This window comes from Dipteris shenzhenensis, chromosome 9 (genome assembly GCF_047967505.1).
Source record: "Dipteris shenzhenensis isolate YYH24624 ecotype China chromosome 9, Dip_SZ_1.0, whole genome shotgun sequence".
Lineage (NCBI taxonomy): Eukaryota > Viridiplantae > Streptophyta > Polypodiopsida > Gleicheniales > Dipteridaceae > Dipteris > Dipteris shenzhenensis.
Genome location: NC_141604.1, coordinates 9,226,738 through 9,253,307, shown reverse-complemented (window position 1 = coordinate 9,253,307; position 26,570 = coordinate 9,226,738). Strand labels below are relative to the sequence as shown.

At 40.5% G+C, this 26,570-nt stretch overlaps 1 pseudogene across 2 annotated transcripts; it reads left to right on the top strand.

The window, feature by feature from the left end:
* Window positions 1-910: 910 nt before the first annotated feature.
* LOC147898155 (uncharacterized) lies at window positions 911-2,917 on the top strand (annotated as a pseudogene). 2 transcript variants are annotated; one of them, XR_015541557.1, is made up of 3 exons: window positions 911-2,136; window positions 2,399-2,439; window positions 2,670-2,916. The product of XR_015541557.1 is annotated as an uncharacterized LOC147898155, transcript variant X2 (transcript). The 2 variants fall into 2 exon arrangements; XR_015541556.1 differs by having other exon boundaries at window positions 2,399-2,917.
* The last annotated feature ends 23,653 nt before the right edge of the window (window positions 2,918-26,570 follow it).

The following is a 26,570-nucleotide window of genomic DNA, read 5'->3' as shown; positions in this document are numbered from 1 at the left end:
ATGCATTGCCAACCATGCAAATGAAGCTCGATGGATATGAATCTGGTTAAGTTATCTAGCTAGAAGAGGGCCACTTGGTGTTTGCATGACCATGAGAAGATGAAAAGATTTTAGAGGGGTCATGCACCATGATTAGTGATTCAAGGCTGGCTAGATTGAGTCTAATACATGACTAACAACCCCATGAATTGGGGTTAAGTTATCGAGCTAGAAGGGGGCAAGTTGATGTTTGCACAAGCTTGAGAAGATGAAAAGCTTTTAGAGGAGTTATGTAACATGATTACTGATTCAAGGTTGGTTAGGTTGAGTCTAGTGCATGACATGTTGACCACCAGACCAATAATTTATGATTAAGTTGTTTAGCTAGAAGGGAGTGAGCTAATGTTTGCGCGACCATAAAAAAATGAAAAGCTTTCAGAGGAGTTATGTAACATGATCTCCCAAGATTAGTGATTCAAGGTTGAGTCCAATACATGACATGTTGAGCAACTGCCCCATTAGCCATGGTTAAGTTGTCTAGGGACGAGTTGACGACCTTTAGAAGATGAAAAAGTTTATGTAACACAATCTCGTAAGGTTGGATTCACATCTTTGCCCGCCATCTTCCGAAAGGTGGTGTGGGTTGCCGTCCTAGTTAGCTTGGGTATATGAACAACGTGCCATCACTTGGTAGTAAACTTACACATTCAAAGCTCAATCTAAACCTATTGCTAGTTTTACATCGCTCATGGTTGTAAGCCTATTTTTAAAACCATGGGGATGGGCTCGAACACTGACACAAAATATTTGTGTTCGATCTGTGAAGGCCGCCCAGTCCATGGCAAGCTCCTCCAACTACCATTTCAGAGTAGTTATATGACTGGCCCTTTGAGGTGCGGGAAGTACCTTCCAAACTCCCAAAACACAAAATTTTAAAATTTCAATGCCTACTCGAGGCTTGCGATTGACCATTTCCGAGTCGGAGAATGGCTCGAGGCTGCTGACCGCACGCGAGTGGGTGGCTAGGAAAGGCCTGCCCTAGACATGATCACTCTTAGACATGATCACTCACTTTGGAGAAGACAAAGGGCATTGCAAAATGTGGAAGTTGCCACGTCTATTAGGGTTGAAAGTTGTGAGAAAAAATGAGGGTGCAAAAGGAAGCAAAATGTTTTAAAGGTGCAAAGATTTGTGTGTTTTGAAGCAAGGATGGCTTGGTTAATCCGACGAGGTGCAAGAAGCACGACTGTGCATGATGCCCATCTCTGGCGTTGTTGGAGTGGTGAATCACAGAGGCATTCAACAGGTTTGGTACCCATCGTCATCGAACACTCTGCCCGTGGTGAACGCGCTTTTGATATCTTCTCCCGCCTTCTCAAAGAACGCATCATTTGCCTCAATGGTTCCATCTGTGATGACACCGCTTCTCTCGTTGTCGCTCAACTTCTTTATCTCGAGTCTGAGAATCCTCAGAAACCCATCCACCTCTATCTGAATTCCCCTGGTGGTCACGTCACCGCTGGCCTTGCCATTTATGACACCATGCAGTACATCCGCAGCCCTGTTACCACCCTCTGTGTCGGTCAGGCAGCTTCCATGGCCTCTCTTCTCCTTGCAGCTGGAGCTCCTGGGGAACGAAGATCTTTGCCCAACGCTCGAGTGATGATCCATCAACCATCCGGGGGGGCTAGTGGCCAGGCTAGTGACATTGCTATTCATGCACGGGAAATTCTCGACATGAGATCAAGGTTAAACAAGCTCTATGTGAAACACACAAACAATACTTTGCAGAAGATTGAACAAAGCATGGAAAGAGACAATTTCATGACGCCCGCAGAAGCCAAGGAATTCGGTCTCATTGATGAAGTAATTGAGAGCAGGCCGTTGTCTCTCACTAGTGATGCAGATCTTTCTTCAAAAAAATAGGAGTTGCACCAATTTTGTTTGGCTATCCACATATGGAGCTCATTCGTACAATGCACATTTTGATGTTTCAAGGCTTTCCACGCAGCTTTGAATATTTTTTGGGCTATCAATCTGCAATACTGAAATTGGACTTTGGCAATATATCCAACTCTTCGTTGCTATTCCCGGCCTGCTAAATGGTTGTGGCACTCAGACGCCGATCTTTGTTTTTGAACTTCCTGATTTCTGCAGGTGAGTCTTAGAGCGTTCTAGTAAACATGGTATTGTTATGACCCCAGGGCTTTCTTCTCTAAGCAGTTGAGTAGAGAATATCCTTAGTACGCAAGTGATAATGTGCCATTATAACAAGAGGGCCCATTTTACACGTGCAATGGCAGTTCTTGCAAGCATGTATCTACGGGATGTGATAAAGAGAGAGCTGCTTGTATGTAGTGTTGAGCTTTTGCTAAATGGAATAAGTAACCGGGTCAATCTTTTGTTTTTGTCTTTCCAGTTTGGGATTGATACAACGAGGAGAATGTATTCAAAGAAATGGTATGGACGAGGACAATTGTCTAGGTGCATCTATTTAGTTTTGCAGAGTGAACATATGCTCACAAATTAACAGCTCTTTCATAGAAATGTAGATGTCGCTCTGGGAGGTGTTTTTTTATCCGTAAAGATGCAGAAAAAGGTTGGCTTGATTTGCTGTTTCAGAGGTGATGTATGAAACTATATGTTTAAGAAACATTCGGAAGTTCCAGGTTCTGTTTGAATATTTACAGGGAGGAAGTTCTATGGATAATTCATATGAAAGCACGAGATCTCACATCCATACTTGGCATGTGTATGCTGAGCGGGAGCCAGAAATGGATTGAAGTGCTACTGAATTAATGCCCTTCGGAGAACTCTATGGGACAAACCAGATAAAGCTCGGCCATATGATCTCTTGTGGCAGCTCTGAATTGGTGTGCCTTATAAACTCTACAAAATCGAATATACTTTGTTCCCTAGGTACAACTTTTTTACAATTACTTTTTGGACTTCCAGATCTCAATAATAAAGGTATAATTTGCTTGGGAGCCAATTCAAAAATGTTGTAGAGAGTAAACGGCTACAAGCTGAGAATGTCTAACGAAAGAGAGAGAGAGAGAGAGAGAGAGAGAGAGAGAGAGAGAGAGAGAGATCATTGCTTCATGGACCAGTGCGCATGCTTTCTTTTTGTTATTCTCAATTGTGGACTGTCATAGTCACATGATATTCAATTGATTGATAGCACATTTTGTAAGATTTTGTTCAGAGGGGAAAGAGGCTGGCCTAGGGTAAGGGCACTGTAGGACAGTTTTATGAAGTGTGCACGCATTGTGTGACACATGCATGGATCACTTCATCACACACTCGCACATAATCCACTGATCTTTGGTTGTGGAAGCATAAACAGCTGAAAGTGCGAGAGAGCAGCAGTAACTCTGCATATTGTCCATTGTCCCCCTTTTACTAGGAGAGTTTGTGCTGAATAACTGTAGTGCAATATTTTTATGTAGTATCTCCTCCATGTGAGGACTGAATATGAGATCTTAGCATCTGATTAGTGCATATGGCTGCTACTTGGCTGGAAGGGCTGTGCAAAGTTGGGCTTTTATTTTGTATAGCATCTCCTCTATGCGGGGGGTGTCTCTTGGGTGAAAGGGAATCTCCCTTTAGTGAAGAGGTGTGTCTCTTCAGGAAGGAAGGTGTCCCTGGGTGAAGCGGCGTGTCCATAATTGAAGAGGTTTGTCTGAGATCTCTGCTCTATGACAGCGCCTGGTTGCATGCTCTCCCCCTTGCCACTTGAATGCATATTGTTACCTCTGCTACAAGAGGGGCTTGCAAGCTCTACTTGGTCTGCCCTCCAAGTGCCTGAACTGAGATTTTATAGGGATAGCCGCTCCGCATCCAAACATCCTGGCAACTCGACTGCTAGGTCTTCCAACCAGGATATCTGGGTGAACGTACCAGACAAAATTGCTTGTCAGGTCTGCCTGGCCTATCAGACCTGGTTGCTAATGTCAGGTATTTAGGCAGGTAGCATTGTGACATGAAAGGGAAATCTGGCCTCTCATGAAGCCACGTGTCATTTCATGAAACGATGTATTATTTATTTTATAGATTGGCAAGAAATTCTTCCAACTTCCAACGTAACTCCAATCTAACTTCCTCGTTCTCCTCTTCTCTTCCACTTGTCTTTCCTCATTGCAGATTAGTCCTTTCAATCTGCGTGCCCTTTCTTTTGATATTTTTATCATCAATTGCTTTCTCTTAGTCCCCTCATCGATTCAAATATGAGTGCCTTTTTGTTCTAGATTTCCTCATCGAGTCCGGTCTCTTCGTCCCCTCATCGATTCTTTGAGATAAAAAATCTTCGACACATCTGAAGTTCTTTGCAGACCTCCGTGCAATCATTGAAAGAGTGCTTTAACAGGAACTCCTACCACTGCTTGTGAAAATCTTTGCAGACCACCGTGCAATCATTTTGTAAGGACGAGATTTGGCAGTTTGCGAACAACAAATTCTGGTGCAAATCTTTACAGGTACTGAATTGCTGTAAGCTCATCTCTTCCCATTCCCCATTGTTTCGGGTACAGCTGTAGTCTTCTTCTTGTTCCACGAATCCCGATTGCCCAGTCCTGATAATGTATGGATAATGGAACTTGTCAGTGAATGAGTGAAGCAAGGAGTTCGTGGGGTTTTGAGATGACGACTCTCGGATTAAAAAGCGTGTGGGCATGGCAGTAAGGAAATGAATTAAGGCCTAAATAAGAGAGAGAATTTGAATCCCCCTAATTATTTTTTTTCCCTGGTTCAACCCACTAGTGCGCAAATTGCGAAGGCAGCGATGGCAGAACATCCACATCCATCTGATCTAGAGGAAATGGAGACTGTGGTGGTAGAGATTGAGTAGTCCAGTGTGGTTCACAGTGGAGACGATGGCGTACCCTCATACCCCTCGGGAATCCCCAGTTCCGCTGAAACCGGCCTCTAATCACTGAGAGGGCAATGGAACTAAACCTTTAATCACTTCAGCACTTATTATATATCACAACCATTAACCATTGCATGATCACCATTTGGCATTTACCCATTTGTTCACAAACAAAACCACTGAAAAAGGGATGGAGGCTAGAATGTCCCTGCTCAACAAACATAGACGAGTGCACTCGATTGGCCCCAAACACCGTGGCGCCCCTTTCGGTATTTCTTTATATTTCACAGTGAAATGATTACAAGTTGCATCTGGGAGACCTTTCCTACAAATGAGCACGCAGCCCCAATTCACTGAGCCTTCGCAAGGCTTTCAAGCATAGAACACCATCACATAAGTGCACTTAACCCATAGGCTCAACCCAAAGGCATTCTCTTTTCTGAGTGTAATTCCATTGGTTGTCCAGATGCAATCACATTGCACCCTAGCTGCACTCTCTTTGAGTGGTTTCCAGATGGCATTCATAAATCTTTTCAAAGCTCCAAAATAAAATCAGCAAAGTACCTAATCAAAGAATGACTCATGTAGCACTGCCTGGGCACCTGTGAACCAAGAAAGAGGCAGCACATGAGGCCAATCAATAGCTTATGGCAGAAAGAAATCGCAGCAGCAAAATCACAACTCACCAAGTCCTGAAAACTTGAACCAAGTCCTCAATCGCCAAGAGGACGTAGTAGCCAATGCCCAATTGCATTCTCAGCCAATGAGAAGTGCAAAGGCATGAAGAACGAGCATTTACAAGAGCCGACCAGCAAGAATTCCACTGAAAAATGCAAAAAGAAGCACTTCTGTCGCGAAGAAGTGGGAGTTCTTGGGCTCAAAAGAAGCATGCTTCAGAGAGAAATGCATTGAGAAGGTTTTGGAGAAGTTTCATCGCCGGAAAGTCCTACAAAACTGAGAAAAACCAGTCAACCAGCGTGTGGGACCACTCGAAATTCAATAGAAAGTTGTAGCTTTGCAAGAGGAGAGGCTCAGGAGGTTGTAGAAGCAAAAAGGTCCAGAAAAAACCACTTTTGCATATTCGACCAGCAAAAGAAGTGCTCAGCTCTGCCCGTTCTACCAAACGGACGGAGGGAAAAGCATATCACTGGGAGGCAGAGGGGAAGACATCGGGCCAAACGGAAGTCGAGGAATCCAAACAGGTGAGGAGTCATGAAGAAAAATGGAATTTAGCTGAAGAAGTTGAAAAACCAGTCTAAAATCTCAACAAAGGGAGAATATGAGAGAGAAAACCACACATGTGAACTTTAGAACGCCCAGGAAGGTCCAGGAATGGCAAAGGAGCATGTAGAAGGTACTAGAGCCACCTCGAACTCTAGGGGGACCACTGAAGGTACATGGCTCTCTAGGGGGCCCATTAAAAATGCCTCATCATCATTTCCTAACAACCACTCTTTTAATTCCTTGGAATGCCTTTGGGCCTAGGGATTAATTACGCTTATGTGCTAGGCACCATGCCGCGTTTAATTACACATTATTAAGCCCACGCTTGGACTTTGAAAACCAAAGTTGTCATGGTCTTGTAGTACATTAAAGTATTTAGAATTTCAAGCCCCCATGACATCCGACCACCATCGTGGTGCCGTTGGTCATGCCTTGCAGCTGAATGGTGCTGCTCAAGACTCCATCGTCATAGGAAAGCGTCTCCACCTCCACACCTACTTCGTGTTCTAGTATTTCTGTGTTGTCTGAGCCTTTGGAATAGCGAGCCTTTGGATCAGCGTTCCCTTGTGCCAGAATGGGTCACACGTACTACAGGGACGCAACAATTTTTATTTAGCTGAAAAAACAAGTTTGCAGGCCAGCGGCTAGAAACATTAGCTTGAGGCATTAGAAAAGATATAAGCAATTTAGCTGATGTAGCAAGTTTGCAGGCTAGTGGCTAGAAACAACAGCTTGAGGCATCAGAAAAGATCTAAGCAAGTGTTATAGGATCTTAACGGGAGAGGAGTTTTTAGTTTCCTTATCACTGAAAATGCAGGCAGAAGTAGAAACAAAGTTAAATTGTGGCGCTATATAGGCATTAGGGGGATTCAGTGTTGGGAGACTAATCAATACCTAGATATGATTTCTACTTGAGGCATGGAAGTAACTGATGAGCTAGGTCGATGCATCCCTCATGGATGAGCCTGCTGTGGTTTGGGACATAGATTTCTACCAGCCTATGATCAGGTCGTGTGTCTTTCCTATGGCCTCCGATGCTATGGAGTGGGCAGATTGCTCTATATTTGGATGGTGAGTTCCAAATGAAGCACTCTACGGTTTAGTTCCTAGAATGTGGTTTGGTGGAGATGATCTTGGTAGCTGAATGAAATCAAATCACCTTTGTCTATGCTCTTGAAGCATGTGCCAGTTTGGCTGCTTAACAAAGGGGCAGGCAATTCATGCTGCCATATTAGCTCATGGATGTCTCCAACACATGGCTTTGGGAACTGCACTTGTCAAGATGGATGGGATGTGTGGGAGCGTGTGCAAAGCAAGGAGATTGTTCACCATAATGCCTTATCACGATGGTCTCTTGGACTGCCATAATTGTGGCTTTTGACCACAATGGGCATTTCCAGAAGGCATTGGATTTCTTCTATCAAATGCTGAATGAAGCATAGGTGCCATGGACAAGGGCCGAGAATTACACGCTGAGGTTTCCAGAAATGGAATGGAAAAACAGATAGTTGTTGGTAGCACCTTGGTGGATATGTATGCCAAATGTGGCTTGCTTGCAGAACCATAGAAAGCATTTGACAAGATCATAGTTTGAAACGAAGTCTCGTGGACTGCATGGCAGGAAATGCTGAACAGCGGCTTGCTGATGAAGAACTGAATGTCTGGAGTAGAAGAAACTTGCGTATTTATCTTCATCTAGCAGCTACATATTTGTGGCCCTTCTAAAGGTTTGTGCTAGGCTGAAAGAAGCAAAAAGAGGTCACAAATACACGCTGAAATTGCCAGACAGTTATCTGAAAACATACTTTTCTTGGCAGCACCTTGGTTGACATGTATGCCAGATGCGGCTTGCTTGGAAAAGCACTAGAAGTGTTTCACAAGCTTTGAGTTCAAGATATAGTCTCTTGGACCATACTAGTTGGAGGGTATGCTGCTCATAGGCTTGGCAAGGAAGCACTGAACTATTCCAAACGGATGCAAGTGGAGGGCATACCTCCGACTGCTGTCACATGTGTTTACATCTTGAAAGCTTGTGGTAGCAGCCGATCCATAGTAAAGGTCCAAGAAATACACCTTGAGAATAATAGACTGAAATTGGAAAGAGGTTGTTTTGTAAGCAGCACCTCTGGTGTGTATGCCAAATTTTGATTCCTTGTGAAATCAAGCGATGTATTTGACTGGCTTATGCTCACGATGTATTTGACAGGCTAGCCTTCGTCATGGCTGAGTTTGCCCTTCACCTCTGGAGTGCCGATAGAAACTCAGTATTGTATGAATGGATGCTCAAGTATGTGTGGGTGTGTGGATTTGTATGTGTGAGAGCATATTTTTGTACTTTGGTCTACACCCACTGTTAGGCACTGATGACGTCAGTGGGGATGTCATAGTAGCTAGTCCCTGCTATGCGTGATGGAGTTTTTGGTTTTCAATCTTATGAATGACTATCATGAGATTGAAACTGCACTATGTTGTGTTTTTATAGGATGAGTTTGGGAATGTTCCTAAATTCATCTAGGTTTATGCTCACGATGTAGTCTCATGGACTGCAATAATTGGAGGATATGTTGAAGTTGGGCTTTGTGAGGAAGTACTAAACTGTTTTACAAAGATGCAACTAGATAGTGTGTCTCCAAATTTTGTTTATGGCTTGAAGGCTTGTGGAAGCATCAGACCCGTAGATAAGAGCCAAAACATAATGCTGAGATTGCAAGATGGTGGATAGCAGTAGCAGCAGGCCATCGCATCCAGATTGGTACGCTAAAGTTGTATAGTTTTGGAGGTCCTGCTGCTCTATAAATAGCCCCCATTGGGAGATGTAGATACAGACAATGAGGAGGTGCCTATGGTATGGATGGTTGTATGGAAATAGACCAGCAGATTGAAGGTTGCATAAGTGCCAGAACAGGGGCAGATGGGGCCTGAGTTTGTAGGCAATGGAAAAGGACAAGTATTGGGCCAGCAAATTGGACCTGGAAGATGTCAAAGTTACTTTATGGCAAGAGAGCCTGGGCTTGTGGCAGCCTGCCACATGGCCAGGCTGGGCTTGCAAAGCCCAAAGAAGATAGACAATTAGGTGGGTCAGCGGGCCTGCCTGGGTCGGCAGCCTATTTCCCCTACTACTAAGTCGGTCCATATGGAGGGTTCAAGGCATTCGGACCTATAAAAGGAGCCCCTCAAGGGGGCATAACTCACTGCCTATAGATCCACTAGAACAGCATTTGAGGAGCAGACTGGAGCAGCATGCATGGACATTAACAGCAGATTTTGGTATAGGTTGAGGGCTGCATAAAGACCCTGGCTTGGACTTTTTATAGGCCTAGGAAACAGCAGACCAGTTGGCCATTATTGGACAACTGGTACAGCAGGTAGGTCCGATCAAATTGACTGGGTTGGCCCTACTTCTATTGGCTGGATTAAGGTTCAGATTGGCATGAACCTTGCCCTCCCTAGCCCTATATAAATGGCCATTTCTGGCTCCTTGGTTGAGAACCTTATACTCATCCTTTCCAAGTTCAAAAATAACAAAAATCTTGCTTATGCTAAGTGCTTGCAATCCTATATTTGTGAAAGTGGACTGGAAGCTTATGGATCTCTTGTCCCAATACTAGTGGAATGTGGAATGTGTGCTGCTCAGCAAGTTTTTAACAATTTGGCTGAACATAATGTGTATTCTTGGACTTCTCTTATCTTGAGCTATATCGAACAAGGGGATTTGCAGCAGGCTGTCCATGGGGAGCAGTCTAGAGGTGATTGAGGGTACAACCACAAGACCTACTGACGCTCTACGGGAGCACGCAGGCTTAGGGATTTAGGAGGAGGAGGACAGCAAGTTTTTGAGAGTACAAAGGTCCACATCCTGGTGGTACACTGGACTCATCTTTTGTATTGTGTCCATATTCATTGGACGGAAATATATTGCTAGTCCTACATCTCTATAGTTGGCATTGTCTAATTACATGCTTGCATATCCATCTACTGTTTAAGTACACATGACGGAAGAAGTTTGATTGAAATTAACACCACCGTGTGAGTGCCTGGGTTACTTTTGTGTTCTCCTAGTGTGAGAAAGCTTCCGCTGCATGGTACCTCTGTTTTCCAACATGGTATAAGGGCCACTTTTGGAGATTTACAGGTGGTGAAGCTTGCTGAGCAGGGGCCACCTTGCCTGGATGCTCCATCTGCGTCATTTTCAGGGCCTCTGCGTCTTGGCAGCTTAGACGGGTAATCCTTAGGTTTGTTGAGCTCCTGGAGCAATGCCTGGATCCGCTCCAGAGTGGCCACTTTGGTTTTGAGTTGCTCATTTGAGCAGATTTTGCAGCAAGGGAAGCGCACGGAATCCCGAGCAGATGGGAGCTGCTTGAGCAGCACATGGAGAGTTCAAAGGTAGGCAACCTTGGCCGTCATTCAGGGCAGCAAGGTGATCAAGGTTACAGCAAGCACTGCCTTACAGTTGGCTGTCCAGAGGGAGATTGCGGGCACCATGAGGCCTACTAACACTTTACGGGAGCACGCAGGCTGAGGGATTTAGGAGTGCCATGAAGGTAGGAGGACAGCAAGTTTTTGAGAGTATAGGGGTCTACATCCTGGTGCAGGTTTTCAGAACCTTATATCGGAAAATCAAACGTTTCCCCATGATCCAGACAACACACCAGGGGGAATAGCTCGGAGACTGATGGAAGCGAGTTGGTTGTGTATGCTATCAGATTGGCTATGAGCTCTTGAAAGGGCTTCTAAATCAGGCGTGTCAGAACTTTTCCATTTCAGAGGTAAGGTTCATTTTGAGATGTGATGCTAGACCCATCTACTAGCCACATAGTATCTACTTATAGTCAGTCAATCAGTAGTAGTTATGAATAGCTGGGCAAGCGCTTTCATCCCATTTGAGAGAAATATCTTTGTATATTTTAAAGCATCTGTATAGTGCTTTGAAACACATGTAATGGTTTTTGTGCTCTTTAAGCACCCACATGTATAGACCTCGACACAAATCGCAGTAGTTAGTCATGCATACTTGCATGTTACATTCAGCCAGTGATTTGATTATCATGTGCACATGTGTTGCTTTAGCTTTGCATCAAGACAAGTCAATACAACATACGGATATTTAGTTAGTTTTCCTTCATGATGACGTTGTTGAGAAGGTTTATGTTGACCAGTTTCAGTGTTTTATCATTTCAAGAAAACGGTGGACAAAATTATGCCACTTGCAAAAAGCCTTACACGTCCTCTTGTTGCATGGCACACACCACTATACTAACGTCATGATGATGTGTGTTCACTAAACCAACACGTGGCAGCTTTTGGAGATGGCTCAGCATTGGAACGGCTTGGGAGAGGAGCTTGAAAAGACTCAGATGGATTTATTCTGTTGACGTGGCAGGTCTACATCTTAGGGTGGCTGTTTTAATTCTTTTTCATACCATACCTTAGCTTTTAATCTATGTGCTCATGGCACCATATCTCAACAATATTTGCATTGATTTGGTTTGATACGATCTTTATGTCTTGTTCATCTATCCATAGCATTATGTGTGCATGCGTAGATCCTCCTATCCATAGCATTATGTGTGCATGCGTAGATCCTCGATTTTGTACCTCATGTCTTATGATGTGATGGTTGACTCTACCTAGTAGTCCTTTATCACACATAATATATCTTGCTAAGAATTGTTGTAGTCTAACATGGAAGAGCACTGCGCATTCAACTTGACAATCTCTCCATGTGAAGTGTTCATTGAATTGTTTTGCAATGGTTTCTATTTGATCGATTTCACACCATCTCGTGGTTGATACCTCATCTGCAGTTAGTGTAAGGAATATATTGGGAAGGCCCCATGTGTCAACCATTGCCATTAGATTTTTTAAGTTTCTACCGTGCTACGAAGGAGAGGAGATCAAGGAATAGAACTTGGTATCTGAAACTTAAGAATACATCTAATTATCTTCTGTTCAGTCGTCTTTGTTGGTCAATATCTCTTTGTAATACTGTAGTTTTTGAGTTTGCATTTATAGTAGATTGACGTATTTGGTACATCAATAACAAGTATGGTTTGTAAAGAGTGAACATGGAGAATAATTTTGATATTCTTATTTTCAAGTATACGTTGAAGAACATCTTACCATCATGAGCACCATATTTGAAAGGAGAGAGGAATGGGAATAATGCATACTCAAGCGTTAATTCTGAGCACCATATTTGAAAGGAGAGAGGAATGGGAATAATGCATACTCAAGCGTTAATTCGTCACATCGTGACAGAGCTTCCATAGATGTTACGAGATGACGCTCGATAATTCTTGTTGTATCATGAAGTACAATTGTGTCGACTTCATGCGATGTATTTTTTTTAAATTGATGAGTTGTAGCTAGCATGTTGATTTGTTCTAGTAATGATAAGTAGTTGTCCTCATGTGTAATTTTCATAAGATCGAATGGGAAGTTAGTAGAGTGCCTTTAAAGAATATCAGACATAATTTTTGAAGAAAGAACACTTACTCCTAGTTTTGGGACGCGGTTGTTCATATATTGTCAAGTATTTTTTAAAAGCTCCCATGCGACTACACACCGACCTCGTCCTTAACGATGCCTCCGTGAGCAAGTGGCCAACGGACAGAATCACCTTCTCCTTCTCCAAGGTACATAGGAGAATGACACATGGCAGATTAAAGGTAACCATGGTAACACTTTTTGACCCTTGGTTACTTTATGTATGGTGAGTACTTGTGGCAGATTAGCTTAAACCTTAGTCAGGTTCAATTAACCAGGAGTTAGCAAGTCTAGTGAAGATCGTGCCACATGGTAGCCTTATAGGTTCCATGTCAAGCGCCACATAAGCATAATGTTCAGTCAACTGCAGTCCAGTCAGTGCACAATCACTAGCTACCACCTTCTTTTGCATGTGATCTCACAGTGCCACCTCACCACAAGCCACATCATCAAGGCTCCCTCTTCACAGAAACTTTGACAAGTCGTAACTTCCAATCCAGGAAGAATTTGCATGTGCTCTAAAAAGAAAAAGTGATTGTCTTTTTGAGCTCTATGCGTCTATCAGATTAGAATCATTGTATGCAATTAGACACTACTAATATTGAAAGAAATCAATTGGTAATAGCTTAGCAATAAATGATAAAGCAATGCATGTATGCCTAAAGCATGCCAACAGCACAAGTGCGTGAGATGACCATATCACATAGCATGGCATCCACACATAAAGCATCAAGGCGCATGGAAGAACACAACATCACGCATCAAGCTACATCAAGCAAAGAAGAGAACCCCATCAAGCATTGAGAAGCAACAACATGATGAATAAGTTCAAGGACTTAAATTATGCAACTCTTTCTTTAGAACAACAACAAATTTATGAAAATATTAATGGATCACCCACCGCAGGACTTCATGTCATTTGTGATACTCCTGGTTTAAGAAAGACATTTAAGATCAAGTACATTACTTATAATTATGTAAAACAAGGAAAATCCATCGTTCTGGCAGCAACAATAGGAGCTTCTACAATGAGACTAAGTCAATTAGCAACTACTATCCATCATCCACTTCGCTTTACCAAAGAGACATGATATGTTTCGTGCCTCCTTACCAATGTCAGACGAAATACATAGAATTGCAAAATGCAAAAATCATAATAATTGATGAGATCTCAATGATAACATGCCAAACATTAAACACAGTAATCAGATAGCTGCACGAAACTTGCGAGGAAACAATCTTGCAACCTTTTGAAAATAAAAAGATGCTCTTGCTCGGAGATATGTCCCAATTGCCTCCAGTATGTAAATGCAAGGTGCAAGAAAATGAATTTTGTAGAAAATGCTATATTGGAAACTCTGGTTTCTGGACAACTGTAACCTTTTCATTCCTTCACCATCAATGCGTCACCTAGATCCAACATACATAGAATTCTTAAACATAATCAGGATAAGACAACCAATGGTAGAAGAGATTCAGTATTACCTAGGTGATCTGATCATAAGTGATAGTAGTGAAGCAAACAATTTCATTGACAAGGACACAACTATACTGTGCACCCATCAAAAAGACACACGATACTATAATGAGCTCATACTACATAAGAAATTCAATGAGCATTAAATTAAAAGCGTCAGTGTGACATCCAATGTAAATTAAATCTTAGAATTCAAGAATGGATAATGGATCCAGATTTCCACTCCATACAATAAATTGCAATAGGAGCAAAAGTGATGATCACGAAAAATATTGATCACACAATCAGAGCTACAAATGGCACTATTGCAAGTGTCATATCACTAGAAATAGATAATAAAACAAACAACATTTTAAAAATTCATGCCAAGATCTTATCAACAAATGAAAAAATCACACTAAGATGATCAAAACACAAACGAAAGGTATTAAACTCCATATGGTATCATAAAACAACTTTTCCAATCACACTAGCATATGCAATTATAGGACACAAGTCACATGGATGCACACTCAAAGGAAAGGCTCTTGTAGTCATTCAAAAATCATTTGCACTGGGCCTAACACTCAAAACAACTTGTGAATCTTAAATAAAATCAATCCATCTAACTTCGTTCCAATGCTTTCATGAGCTGAAATAATTAGGTAATCAATAGAAAATCCTTTTATTAAATATTCATCCATATAAGACAAAAGAAACTTGTGACATATACACTACTATGTAGGATCTATCAAACACTTGTTTGAAGAACAACCAACAATAAAAAATGGCAACATCAGACAAGGTACATCATAAGAGAACTCAACACAACCAACTCGACATATGGCTACAATAACCTTTGGAAATCTAGCATCTACAAAAAAAATTTACTTTCCAAAAAATAGACATAATCTAGTATATTTACATAGAATCCCATTTTCAATACATGTAAAGGACTTCCTATTTCAAATAGTTAAGTCATACTCTTGAAGGACTCTTAATTCGTAGCACATATTCCTCCCTTTTTTCCTTTTCAAAGCATTACTACTTTTTTCAGTACACATAGAAAATTTCATGTATGAATTATTATTAATTCATGCTTTTAAAAACATCATGTTTTTAGTGACATATAACTCCATTTTTAACAATACCAATAATAACTACTTTTTAGTACACCAGACACATTTTCATGTATTGTCACTCTTATAATACTATTGTAGTGTACTTCAAATATTTTTGCTATTATTTTGCTCTTCTCAATTTCATAATTAATACTTCTCAAGTTGCAAGTCATCTTTCTAACTTAACATCACCCTCAAACATAAACTCATTGTTTAATGACATCATTATTTGACCTTACATTATATCAATCCACCATAAAATTATAAAGGTATGTGTTCAAATACATAACGCATGCATCTTTTATATGCAAATTGCCTTACATTTATTCAAAAATAATAATCTCAATTGTCATTTTAAGTCTTCTACATTCTATCTAAATTTCAAATTATTTTGATATTTTTGATACATCTTTACATTTATTTTATAGATTAAATATATGATCGAATAGCAACTTTTCAACAAAATATTCACCCTCAACAACTAAACCAAAAAAGGTACTTCTATTGTCACATTTTGCTCACTTTATTTTATAAATAAACTTAAAAAAATTTGCACAATGCCATCCTATTACTCAATCAAGTAGTTAGTCATCTTTTATTATTTTAAACTTTACACAAACCTATGTTCTTAATTCATTTTAAAAATTAAGTCAAAATGGAAAATATAATTTATCAATTTTTTAGGAATGACAATAAATTAATTTATATATATTCTAGACATTAAAAAATGACAATATACCTTCTTTGACCAAATACAAGTATAAAGCATTCGTAAAAAAAGTTAGTCATAAAATGCAATATGATGTGCCCATAATGTGAATGTGAGAAAGGGAATAATTTAACTCTAAAATCAGGGATCAATGTAGGAAATGGTCTTCTATGCACACATGTATGCTAGGGGTCCATCTAATACAATATTGGAAATTGATGTGAGCATGAGTGTATACATCCATCGGTGATGTATATTGTTATACTAATCCATGGTGCTTATGGCTTGAGTTGTTTGTAGGACAATTAATCACAACAATGTTGTAATTTTTTATAGAAAAATGCCATAAAAATTTCATGTTGTAAAACACACACCAAAAAAATGGCATTTGTAGCATTAATCCAAGCATTTCTTGCAAACAATCGACTACACTAACCTAAGCCAATTGTTTTAACACGACATAAAATGCTACATCAACACTATCATGATGGCAGGATGGGAGGAGGGAGCTATAGAAGGAGGATCGAAGGAGAACCGGGAGGAGGGAGTTGTAGGAGGATCTTGTCGGGACTTGTGTGGCAGATGGAGCACACCTATTTTATTGAATAAATGATTTTTGGTGTGTTGGGGACCATATTAACGGCTGAACATTATTAGTGGAAACAATGATTGTACTATTAGGTTGGATTCTTGGGTGAAACAATTATTATATTATTGATTGAAAAATTGGAGGACACGATACCAAAAATTCATGCCTAAGGTTGGGAAGAAAAAGAAGGAATGAAACGATTAAAAAAAGGAAATAATGCAGAGTCACATGGTAGCAGCATAATGTTTACATTCCTCTTCTTGCCTTAAACTCTGCATCGTACATGTGGCACCCTCCCTTGGATTCATGTATTTAAAAATTCATCCTTTTTGTTAAAAAAAATTGGAGCATGAAAAATAAAGTCAGTATTATTCCATTCAAAGAGATGATCATGCAACCACTCATGATGAATCTAAAGCTAGATGATGTGATAGTGAACAAGGGGTTGCCATAGACTAGACGAGATTGGAGTTGCATCATCCTCTCTTTGAATTTTGTATACTAATAGTGCTCATGCATCCCCATGTGAAATATGATATTAGTCCTTTATCAATATACAAAATTCAAAGATCATGCATCCACTCATGACAAATCTAAACGTGGATGATGTAATTTTGAACAGGTGGTTGCCATGCACTCAACGTGACTAGAGTTGGTAAGATTGCTCATGCATCCCCATATGAAATATTATTGTAAGGCCCTTTGTGTGGCCTCAAATCTTTCATTCTGCATTCTGTTTTCTATACATAGGTTGACCGTAATGATTTCACAAGATTCTTCAACCTCTAATCATGAATAGAGAAGAGATAAGACATGGATTATTGTGACCATTGCATGCATGCATTTATTTGTTGTAATGACATGCATGCAATTATTAACAGAGAGCAGATTATGCATGTACTTAATGGAGACCTACTACAGTCCTGACTAATGGGGCTGCTTCACGTCAACTCTTCCTCTCCACTCCACCCCTCATGTGGAACTCTCCTTGCCAGCATCACGAATGGCATAGAAGACTCAATCCATCCTTCCCTCACCATTGCTCCACTCTTTTTTATTGCCACCTCACCACTCCTCTCCTCCACTCCTTGCCCCTCTCCTCTACTCCACTCCTCATTAAGGGCCACATCTCCATCCCTTCCTTTCCTGCTTACTCCTTTCGGCCACATCCACCCTCTTGTTGCCCTTCAAGGCTGCCTCGCCTCCTTGCCTCCTTGCTTCCTCACCTCCTTGCTTCTTTGCCTTCTCACCTCCTTGCATCCTGCTTGTTGTTGCTGGCGATTCCAAGATAGTCCCTCCCCTCATTGGGTAGCTCCTTTACTCCTCGTGTCATCCTTCCCCTCATTGGCAGGCTCTTTCACTAGTGCACTCTGCCTCATTGACCAGTTTGAAGGCCATGTACATCTGCAAGATTGTGATCTTCCCTCATTTTGGTGTCTTCAATGGAAAGCTTGGGGGTCTTGTTTTTGGAGGGGGGAAGCATGAAAATGGTACCACGTTAATGCAGTTCCATTTTCATGCTTCTGCTACCAAAAACAAGACTTGCAAAGCTGGTGCTTAAGCTTGAATGAGCCTCTTGATTTTGGGGGTGTAATGGTCAAAAATGGCGATGCCTTAATGCACTACCATTTTTGACCATTACACCCCCAAAATCAAGAGGCTTATTCAAGCTTAAGCAACAACTTTGCAGGCATTGCAAGTCCAGTAAGTGAAATCAATCAGATTAGGAATTGGTAAACTCGATTTGGGAATGGTCGGAAATACTTTGTCTTTGAATAATGCCTTGGATCATGGGATGGGGTCCCATGAACTTGCTGCCTGTGATGATGAATGGTGCTGCCCTCAACTGAAGGTGATATGTGTGTAGCAGTAAAAGTAAAAAAATGTGGATATGATAGCCCTCATGGAATCTCTAAGGGGTCTTGATTTTGGTCATGATTTGCACATTCTAGCACTTGAGGCATACATCAATTTCTAGCACTTGAGGCCTATAGTGGCTCTGCCCATGCAACATTGCCAGCTACAATCCAAGCATCAAGCAATCTCATATTCTGTATCTAGAGACATCATGAGGGGTAGAGCATCTTTTTTGTAGCCTCACCTACTAGTAATATGTATTGAAAAAAAAATGTATTCAATTATTATATTTTTCCTTCCTATATGAATGCTCTTAATGCATCCAAATTGTAGAACTACTTCAATAACCTCCATATATATGCTCGTGAGACAACAAAAAAGAGGCCTGGCAGCCCAAAAATGGCAGCGCATTGATGCATTGCCATGTTTGGGCTACTAGGCCTCTTTTTTATTGTCTCATGAGCATAAGAACAAGCACTTGTGTTCCTTACCTTTCTTTGTAATGTGGGTCTTGATTTGGGTGGTGTATGCCAAAAATTTGATAAACAACATTATTTGATGCACATACTTTTATTAAATGGAGAAAATAGGCATGAAAACCATCTAAATTGGCTCTTGCCATTCGAATTGATGTATGACATGACCCCATTTGGATTTTTAAGTCCAAAGATACGGGGTCCTACTTTTAGAGCCTAAATGCTTGAAATAGGAGCGCATCAACGTGCTGCCTATTTCATGCATTTAGGCCTCAAAAGTAGGTCATACATGTAGGACCATGAAACATGTAGGACCTACTTTTGAGGCCTAAATGCATGAAATAGGCAGCACATTGATGCGCTACCTATTTCAGACATTCAAGCCCTAAAAGTAGGACCCCGTACCTTTCGACTTACAAATCCGAATGGGGTCATGTCATACATCAAATCGAATGGCAAGAGCCAATTTAGATGGTCTTAATGCCTATTTTCTCCATTTATCAAAATTGTATGCATGAATATATACATCAATAGACATATATGCATCAATATATAATACATATACATACATACATACATACATGCATACATATATGTATATATATATGTGTGTGTGTGTATATATGTATATATGTATACACACACACACACACACACACACACACACACACATATATGTATGTATGTACATACATATATACATACATACATATAGCAAAAGTAGGACCCCATTGGTTGCCTATTTCATGCATTTTGTTGTCTCATGAGCATAAGAACAACCACTTGTGTTCCTTACCTTTCTTTGCAATGGGGGCCTTGATTTTGGGGGGGGGGTATGCCAAAAAATTGATAGACAACAATATTTGATGAGTATAGTTTTAGTAGATGGAGACAATGGACATGAAAACCATCTACATTGGCTCTTGCTATTTGATTTGATATATGACATGACCCCATTTGGATATGCAATTCCAAAGATATGGGGTCTTGCTTTTAGGGCCTGAATGCCTCAAATAGGCAACATATTAATGCGTTACTTATTTCATGCATTTAGGCCTCAAAAGTACAACCCCATTTGGCAACTTACAAATCCAAATAGGGTCATGTCATATATCAAATCAAATGGCAAGAGCCAATTTATATGGTTTTCATGTCCATTTTCTCCATCTATCAAAATTGTAGCCATAAATATATACATCAATATATACATATATGAATCAACATATACATACATATATATACATACATACATACATACATACATACATACATCAAAAGTAGGACCCCATTGGTTGCCTATTTCATGCATTTTGTTATCTCATGAGCATAAGAACAAGCACTTGTATTCCTTACCTTTCTTTGTAATGGGGGTCTTGATTTTGGGGGGGGTATGCCAAAAATTGATCAACAACATTAGTTGATGCATATAGTTTTAATAGTTTTAGTACACGCACACACACACACACACACACACACATATACATATATATACATACATACATACATATATATATATATATATATATGTATGTATATATGTGTATATATATGTGTGTGTATATATATATATATATATGTATGTATGTATGTATGTATGTACAAACATACATGCATGCATGCACACACACACACACACACACACACACACACACACACACACATATTTGATGCATACAATTTTACTAGATGGGGAAAATAGGCCCCACTGCAATTTTCATGGGGAGGACCCAACTAGAAAAATAGAGCAAGTCCAAGGGGTGGCTAGGGGCACCCCTTGGCAAATGGAGATGCCCACTCTACAATTTTAGCACCAATTTTGGGATGTAAACTGCATAGTCAGGTCCAAAAAAAGTTGTGTCAATTCTTGCATTAAATGTAGGGTTGTAAATATATCCTATTCCATCATGGGGCTTGGAGAAGATGGAGGGGAAAAATTGAACCTCCAAAAAGACTTCTTTTACTTGTCTATGGGGACCGGCTCTTACTAGCGTTGAGGGTGGACAAGATAGCTACTGCTGATGTGATATGGGAATCTCCAAGTCTCAAGTCTTGGGGTCCATGAAATTAGATCATGCTAACGGTAACTCTGAGAGGGTACAAAGGTAGGAAACATTCTTCATTATAGATGATTCAAATGCAAGGCAATGAAAATGCTAGGAGAGTGGCCAGGTAGCAATGATTTCGAGAAGGGAGAGGATGATACTTTGTTGTGTTATGTAGGATATTAATTTGCATTAAATGTGGGACATGTTAGATATAAGTTCGTAAAATCCTAAGTCATGAACTTAATACATTAAATATTCAAGACTAAATAATAGTCGTGAATTTAATACATTAAATATTCAAGCTTAAAGAAGCATTAGTCAAGACCTAATGCACTGTATCAGACTTTTGCCACAACCTCATTCCATAGACTTGCCAATGTAAAGCCAAATTTTCATTCTTAAGAATATGTGGAAAGACCTTATGTTTGGCCACAACATATGGAAAAAAAATTTCATTCTAAAGAATAGGTGGAATGAAATTGTGTTTGAGAAATACAAATCAATGCTCAAGTTTAGACATAAATAAAGGTATCCTTTTGAAGATATTGGAACACATGAGAGAAATAATATTGAAGATACATGAATTTTTACACATACTATTAAAGACAAATGAACATATAATGGATGAAATCCTATTGATTATACATGAATTTTTAATAGAACTATTATCCAAAAGATTTGATGGAGTGAATGTAGCTTTAATACATTATCCCTTCCTTTTATTGATGATATATTGGTGGATAGAGTGGCAGGGTATGAGAAATACAATGTGTGTGATGGATACTCTGGATACTTTTAGATTTCAATTGCAGATTTCAATTGCAGAGGAAGATCAAATCAAAACTACATTCATCACACCCTTGGGTTGCTTTTGTTATAGAGTAGTGCCATTTGGATTGAAGAATGAACCAGCATGGTATCAGGAGAATACTGAGTGATGAAGTGTTAGCCCCTTTCATTGATAAATTTGTGAGAGCATTTTTGGATGATATATGTGTGTACAGTTCCAAGAGAGAGCATGCATGGAGGCTGGATCAAGTGTTCCATAGAATGGTGGGTCTATGAGACGGATAGAAAACTTGATACAATGAGCTAAAGGGTGGAGCTACTAAGCGAGCAGTCTAACCCATGCTAGAGACAGCCTAACCCACTGGATGACGCAGGAGGGCAATTCAACCCACGGAATTGTCATTTGGGATGCTCCAAAGTGAAGTTATTGGGACATCTAGTATCTCAAAATGGCATTGAGCCTGCTGATCCAGAGAAGGTGAAAGCCCTTATCTTACTTCCAACTCCCTCTACATATAAACAGTTGCAAACTTTTGTGCAAAAAGTGAAGTATATGACAAGATTTATACATTTAGTCTCTCAACTGTTGTATCCATTGCAACAAGCTTGAAAGAAGAACCTCTACAATGGAGTGAGAATTGTGAATAGTGTTCAATAGAGTGAAGGAACTATTGGGAGAGATTGCTTCTGTGAAAGCTCTAGATTTCTCTCGGACCTTTTATGTGAACCCTTCATTTGGACCAAATGCTATGGGAGCCATCTTATTGCAGAAAGGCAAGGAATCCCGTTATATGAGGCCTATATATTATGCTAGTAGAGTGAAAACAGAAGCAAAGATATACAGAGGCAGAGCTGATTCTATCAAGCTTGGTGTATGCTTGCAGGAAGTTTAGGGCATATCTTATCTCAAAGACATTTGTGGTTTTGACTTGCTACCCTTTATTGCCTCAGCTTATTAATAATCCAACACTTTCTCGAAGCATGATGAAGTGGTTGGTTGAACTACAAGAATATGCTTTCTCATTTTTGGTGGAGAGCACTTCCAGAGCCGCACTAGCAGATCTGTTAACATACAAAGAGGGTCCCATTTTGGTGAAAGAAGTGGAGAAGAAGATAGATAAGGAAGAGCATGCTATCATTCTAGGAGCATTTATCTTGCATTTTGATGGCTCATACAGGAAGAGTTTACATCAAGCTAAAGGAGGCTATGTGATTATTGATTCAGAGAGCAAGCTGATTCAGGAGGGAGTTCATCTGGAAGCTAGAAGCAATAATGATGTGGAGTATGTGGCATTATATGAGGGGTTACTAGCTGCACTAAAGCTAAAAATGCAAAAGATAATGATCAAGGGAGATTCTCTACTAGTTGTAAAGCAGGTCCTAGGAAGTTGGCAAGCAAGAAACCCGAGGTTGAGAGGGTGTCTAGCCAAAGTAAGAAGGCTGCTTCAACAATTTACAGCATGGAATATCCAGCATGTGCGAAGGGAGGATAATCAAATGGCACATGAATTGGCTCAGGAGATGAATGATCAAGATCCAGTGATAGCAAGGCTTGAAGATCCACTGTATAGAGGGAGAGAATTCCCGGCTTAGATAATGGATTTCTTACTTATTGGGACATCTACATCAGGAGCTTAAGAAGAGTCAGAAATATCACTTCATACGAAAGAGTAGATAGTATATGATGATTGATGATGAGCTTTACATGAGAGGGGCTGATTAGATTTTGACGAGAGTGCCATGGAGAGAAGAAATAGATTATATACTATCATCCAGTCTCATGAAGGAGCTTGTGGAGGACACTATGCTTTTAAGATTACACTATAGAAAATACTTCTGGAGGGTTATGTGTGGCTATCAATATAGAAGGATGTGCAGCATTGGTGTAGATCCTGCCATGAATGTCAGAGGATGGGAAAAAGAATTCTTAAAATGGAGCCGAGAAATATTATGCTGGTTTATGATATTTTTGAGAGATGGGGGATAGATGCAGTTGGTCCTTTACCCAGAACTACCAGAGGGAAGTGTTATATGCTTACTGCAGTGGAGTATTTATCAAAATGGGTAGAGGTGAAGGCAGTAAAAAGAGTGGACAGAGAAGGAGTTGCTGATTTTATATATGAACACATATGCTACAGATTTGGGATGCCTCTGAAGTTACTTTTAGATAATAGTCCTAGATTCAGAGGAGAAGTGACAGTTTACTTGTGTAGTAAGCTGAAAATAAATCATAAATACATCACTCCATATTACCCTCAGTGCAGTGGTTTGAATGAGAATTTTAATGGAGATTTCAAATTGATGATGACTAAGATGATGGGAAGCCATACCAAAAACTCGGATTTGGAGATGAATCGAGTTTTGTGGGCATACAGGGTAGCAGTGAAGCACAGCACTCAATTTTCTCAATTTCATTTGGTGTATGGGAAAGAAGAAATATTACCACTAGATGTGGAAATACGAGCTTTGAAATTTTTGGTTGAAGAAGGATATAAGCCTATAGACAGTTACCGGGAGAGATTTTTGGCACTGCATGTGATGCAATTAGATCGGGATTTGGCTTTTGAGCATTATGCCCGAGTGTGAATGCAGAGGCAAGAGTTGGAAAATGCAAAAATTAAGAAAAAAGAAATCATAAGATGGAGACTTGGTTCTTAAATACAATAGCAAACTGGATAGTACTTTTCATACTGCTTTCCAGACTAATTGTGAAGGTCCATACAGAGTGGAGAAGAAATTTAAAGATGGAACTTACAATTGACTGATTTAAATGGTGCGAAACATAAAAAGAGAGTCAATGGTGTCCGATTGAAGAAATACTTTGCATGGTTGATGGTAGCACTGAAAGAGGAGGATCATGAAGATAATGAGCTATGGCAGAACCAGTGGAAGTCAATGCAAAGTGAAGAAGAAGAAAATTTGGACCTTTCATCTCTTTTTAACTTACTACTGGACATGAATGTCACAGCAGAAGAAAGGGGTTGCTAGAGATCTGTGGATAAAAATGTAAATATCCTTTTCACTTGTTGCATGCTGATGGGTAGGTGCATAGCTATGTACATAACGGGGACTTTTGGGAAATGATGAAGTACAGTGTAGGTGCACCAGAAAATCTAGAGCATGGTATCCAGAGTGTGATGATGTTTTGTTATGGGATGACATACACCTTTCATGGTTGTTGTCCCGAGTCATTTCTGTATGAGGTTTTGTCGTGGTTGTCTTGTAAATCCATTGTGTCAGGATTGTGTTCACCATATGTGGTAGTCTGGGCAATTAGGCACTAAGTGTTGGTGGCATGCATTTGTGTGCACACAGTTGATGATTTGGGCATTAGTTTTGAGATTTGTGTATATATTTGCATGCTTGCACATGTGTGATTGAATAAATGTGCAAGTGCTTATGGTGAGTTTTTTTGGTGTGCATATGAGAGGGGAAAAAAGCATGGATCTTGAAAAGCTACGTGGAACGTGATGTGGCCATGCAAGCACACATAGCCCTCTACATGAATCTGAAAGGATGAACATGGGTTGACGAATTCCTCACAGGGGGTTGGAAGCATCAGTGTGTGAGAGAAGGCTTCTAAAAGGAGGAGAATGGTATTCGGATGGGGGAGGCTCGTAAGGACAAAAGGTCTGGGGAAGAAGGGGTGAACTGATTATTGTGTAGGCTTATGGCAAGTTGCTACATGGAGAGGCACACATGAAGAGCATTGGTCGGCCATAAAGGGGATGGAGTACGTAAGGTCAATGGGGGAAGCACCTCTGTGGAATCCAACTGGGAGGTCGACTATTGTTTGGAGGTGAAGAGCTACTTGGTTGCCTGTGGGAATGACCAGAGAAAAGGAGAAGCCATCAATGGTGAAATAAGAGGTTGTGTGTGAGCGGAAGGCTGAACGACAATCACGTGAAGGCCAACGACATAACGGGTTGTGAATTTTTGACTGCAGTAGCCTGGGATGTATGGGCTCTAGGTGCTCTATGATTATGAGCTCTGTGGCATGGTTGGCACTTACTGAAGTCCTCTAGGAATCTTGGCTGTGTAGTTGATGATGTGGGCCGAGGAGAAGATTCTGGGTGATAGGTGAACTTAAAGCATCGTGGGTTTCTTAGCCATGAGAAGCATAGCTATCATGGAGATTTTAGGTAGAAAATCTTGAGTGATGAAAAGCATACAATATGGAAATAGAAGAGGCTGAGGCTGTTGCTTGAGATGTCTTCCATGTGGGCTTGTAGGTGACTAGTTATGAGCTATTGCTTAGTAAAGCTTGAGGCACAGCCATGGTATCAGTTCTGCTGACTGAAGGACTACTGGTGGTGACATGAAATATTCTATGGGCAGGAGAAGAATATGTATGTTGGAAGAGGATTTGTAATGTAGAGATGGTTGATGCGATCGGTTATGCCAGTCTCTTTCACACTTTAGTTGTTGATTGCTACTTTGGGGAGAGTTGCATGCTGTTGTACTCGATGGAAGCTTAGGAGATTGGTTGAGGGTTCGTAGAATTCTAAGGCTGGCTATTCTATGAGTTTTGGAAGGGAGAGGTTGTAGGTAGTCGTGGGTGACGATTTTATGGAGGTGGCATCTCTACTGTAGAGGGCTGGAGGCCTCTTGATAGAAGAGGTGGTTGCATGAGAGGAAGATAGACTTGTATGCAAGGGAAGGGATACATATGTGAAGGAGAGGATGGGCGACATATATCTACAAGCTCCATGAAATATGAAGGCATGGGCCGACTGGTATTCAGGGCACATGATTGCTACAAGATTACGGCTAGAGAAGCCTTCGGCTAGGTGGGTGCTAGGTGCTAGTTGGTGAGATCTCGGCTATGAGGATCTCCAGGGATGGTGAGTTGTGACCTAAAAGCTAGGCTCACCTCAATTCTTAACTGTTTTTGATGGGAGTTGTGGGCAACAATAGAATTCATGTGAGAATAGAAAGGAAGTTGTAATGTTTGATCACATGAAGGTGATGA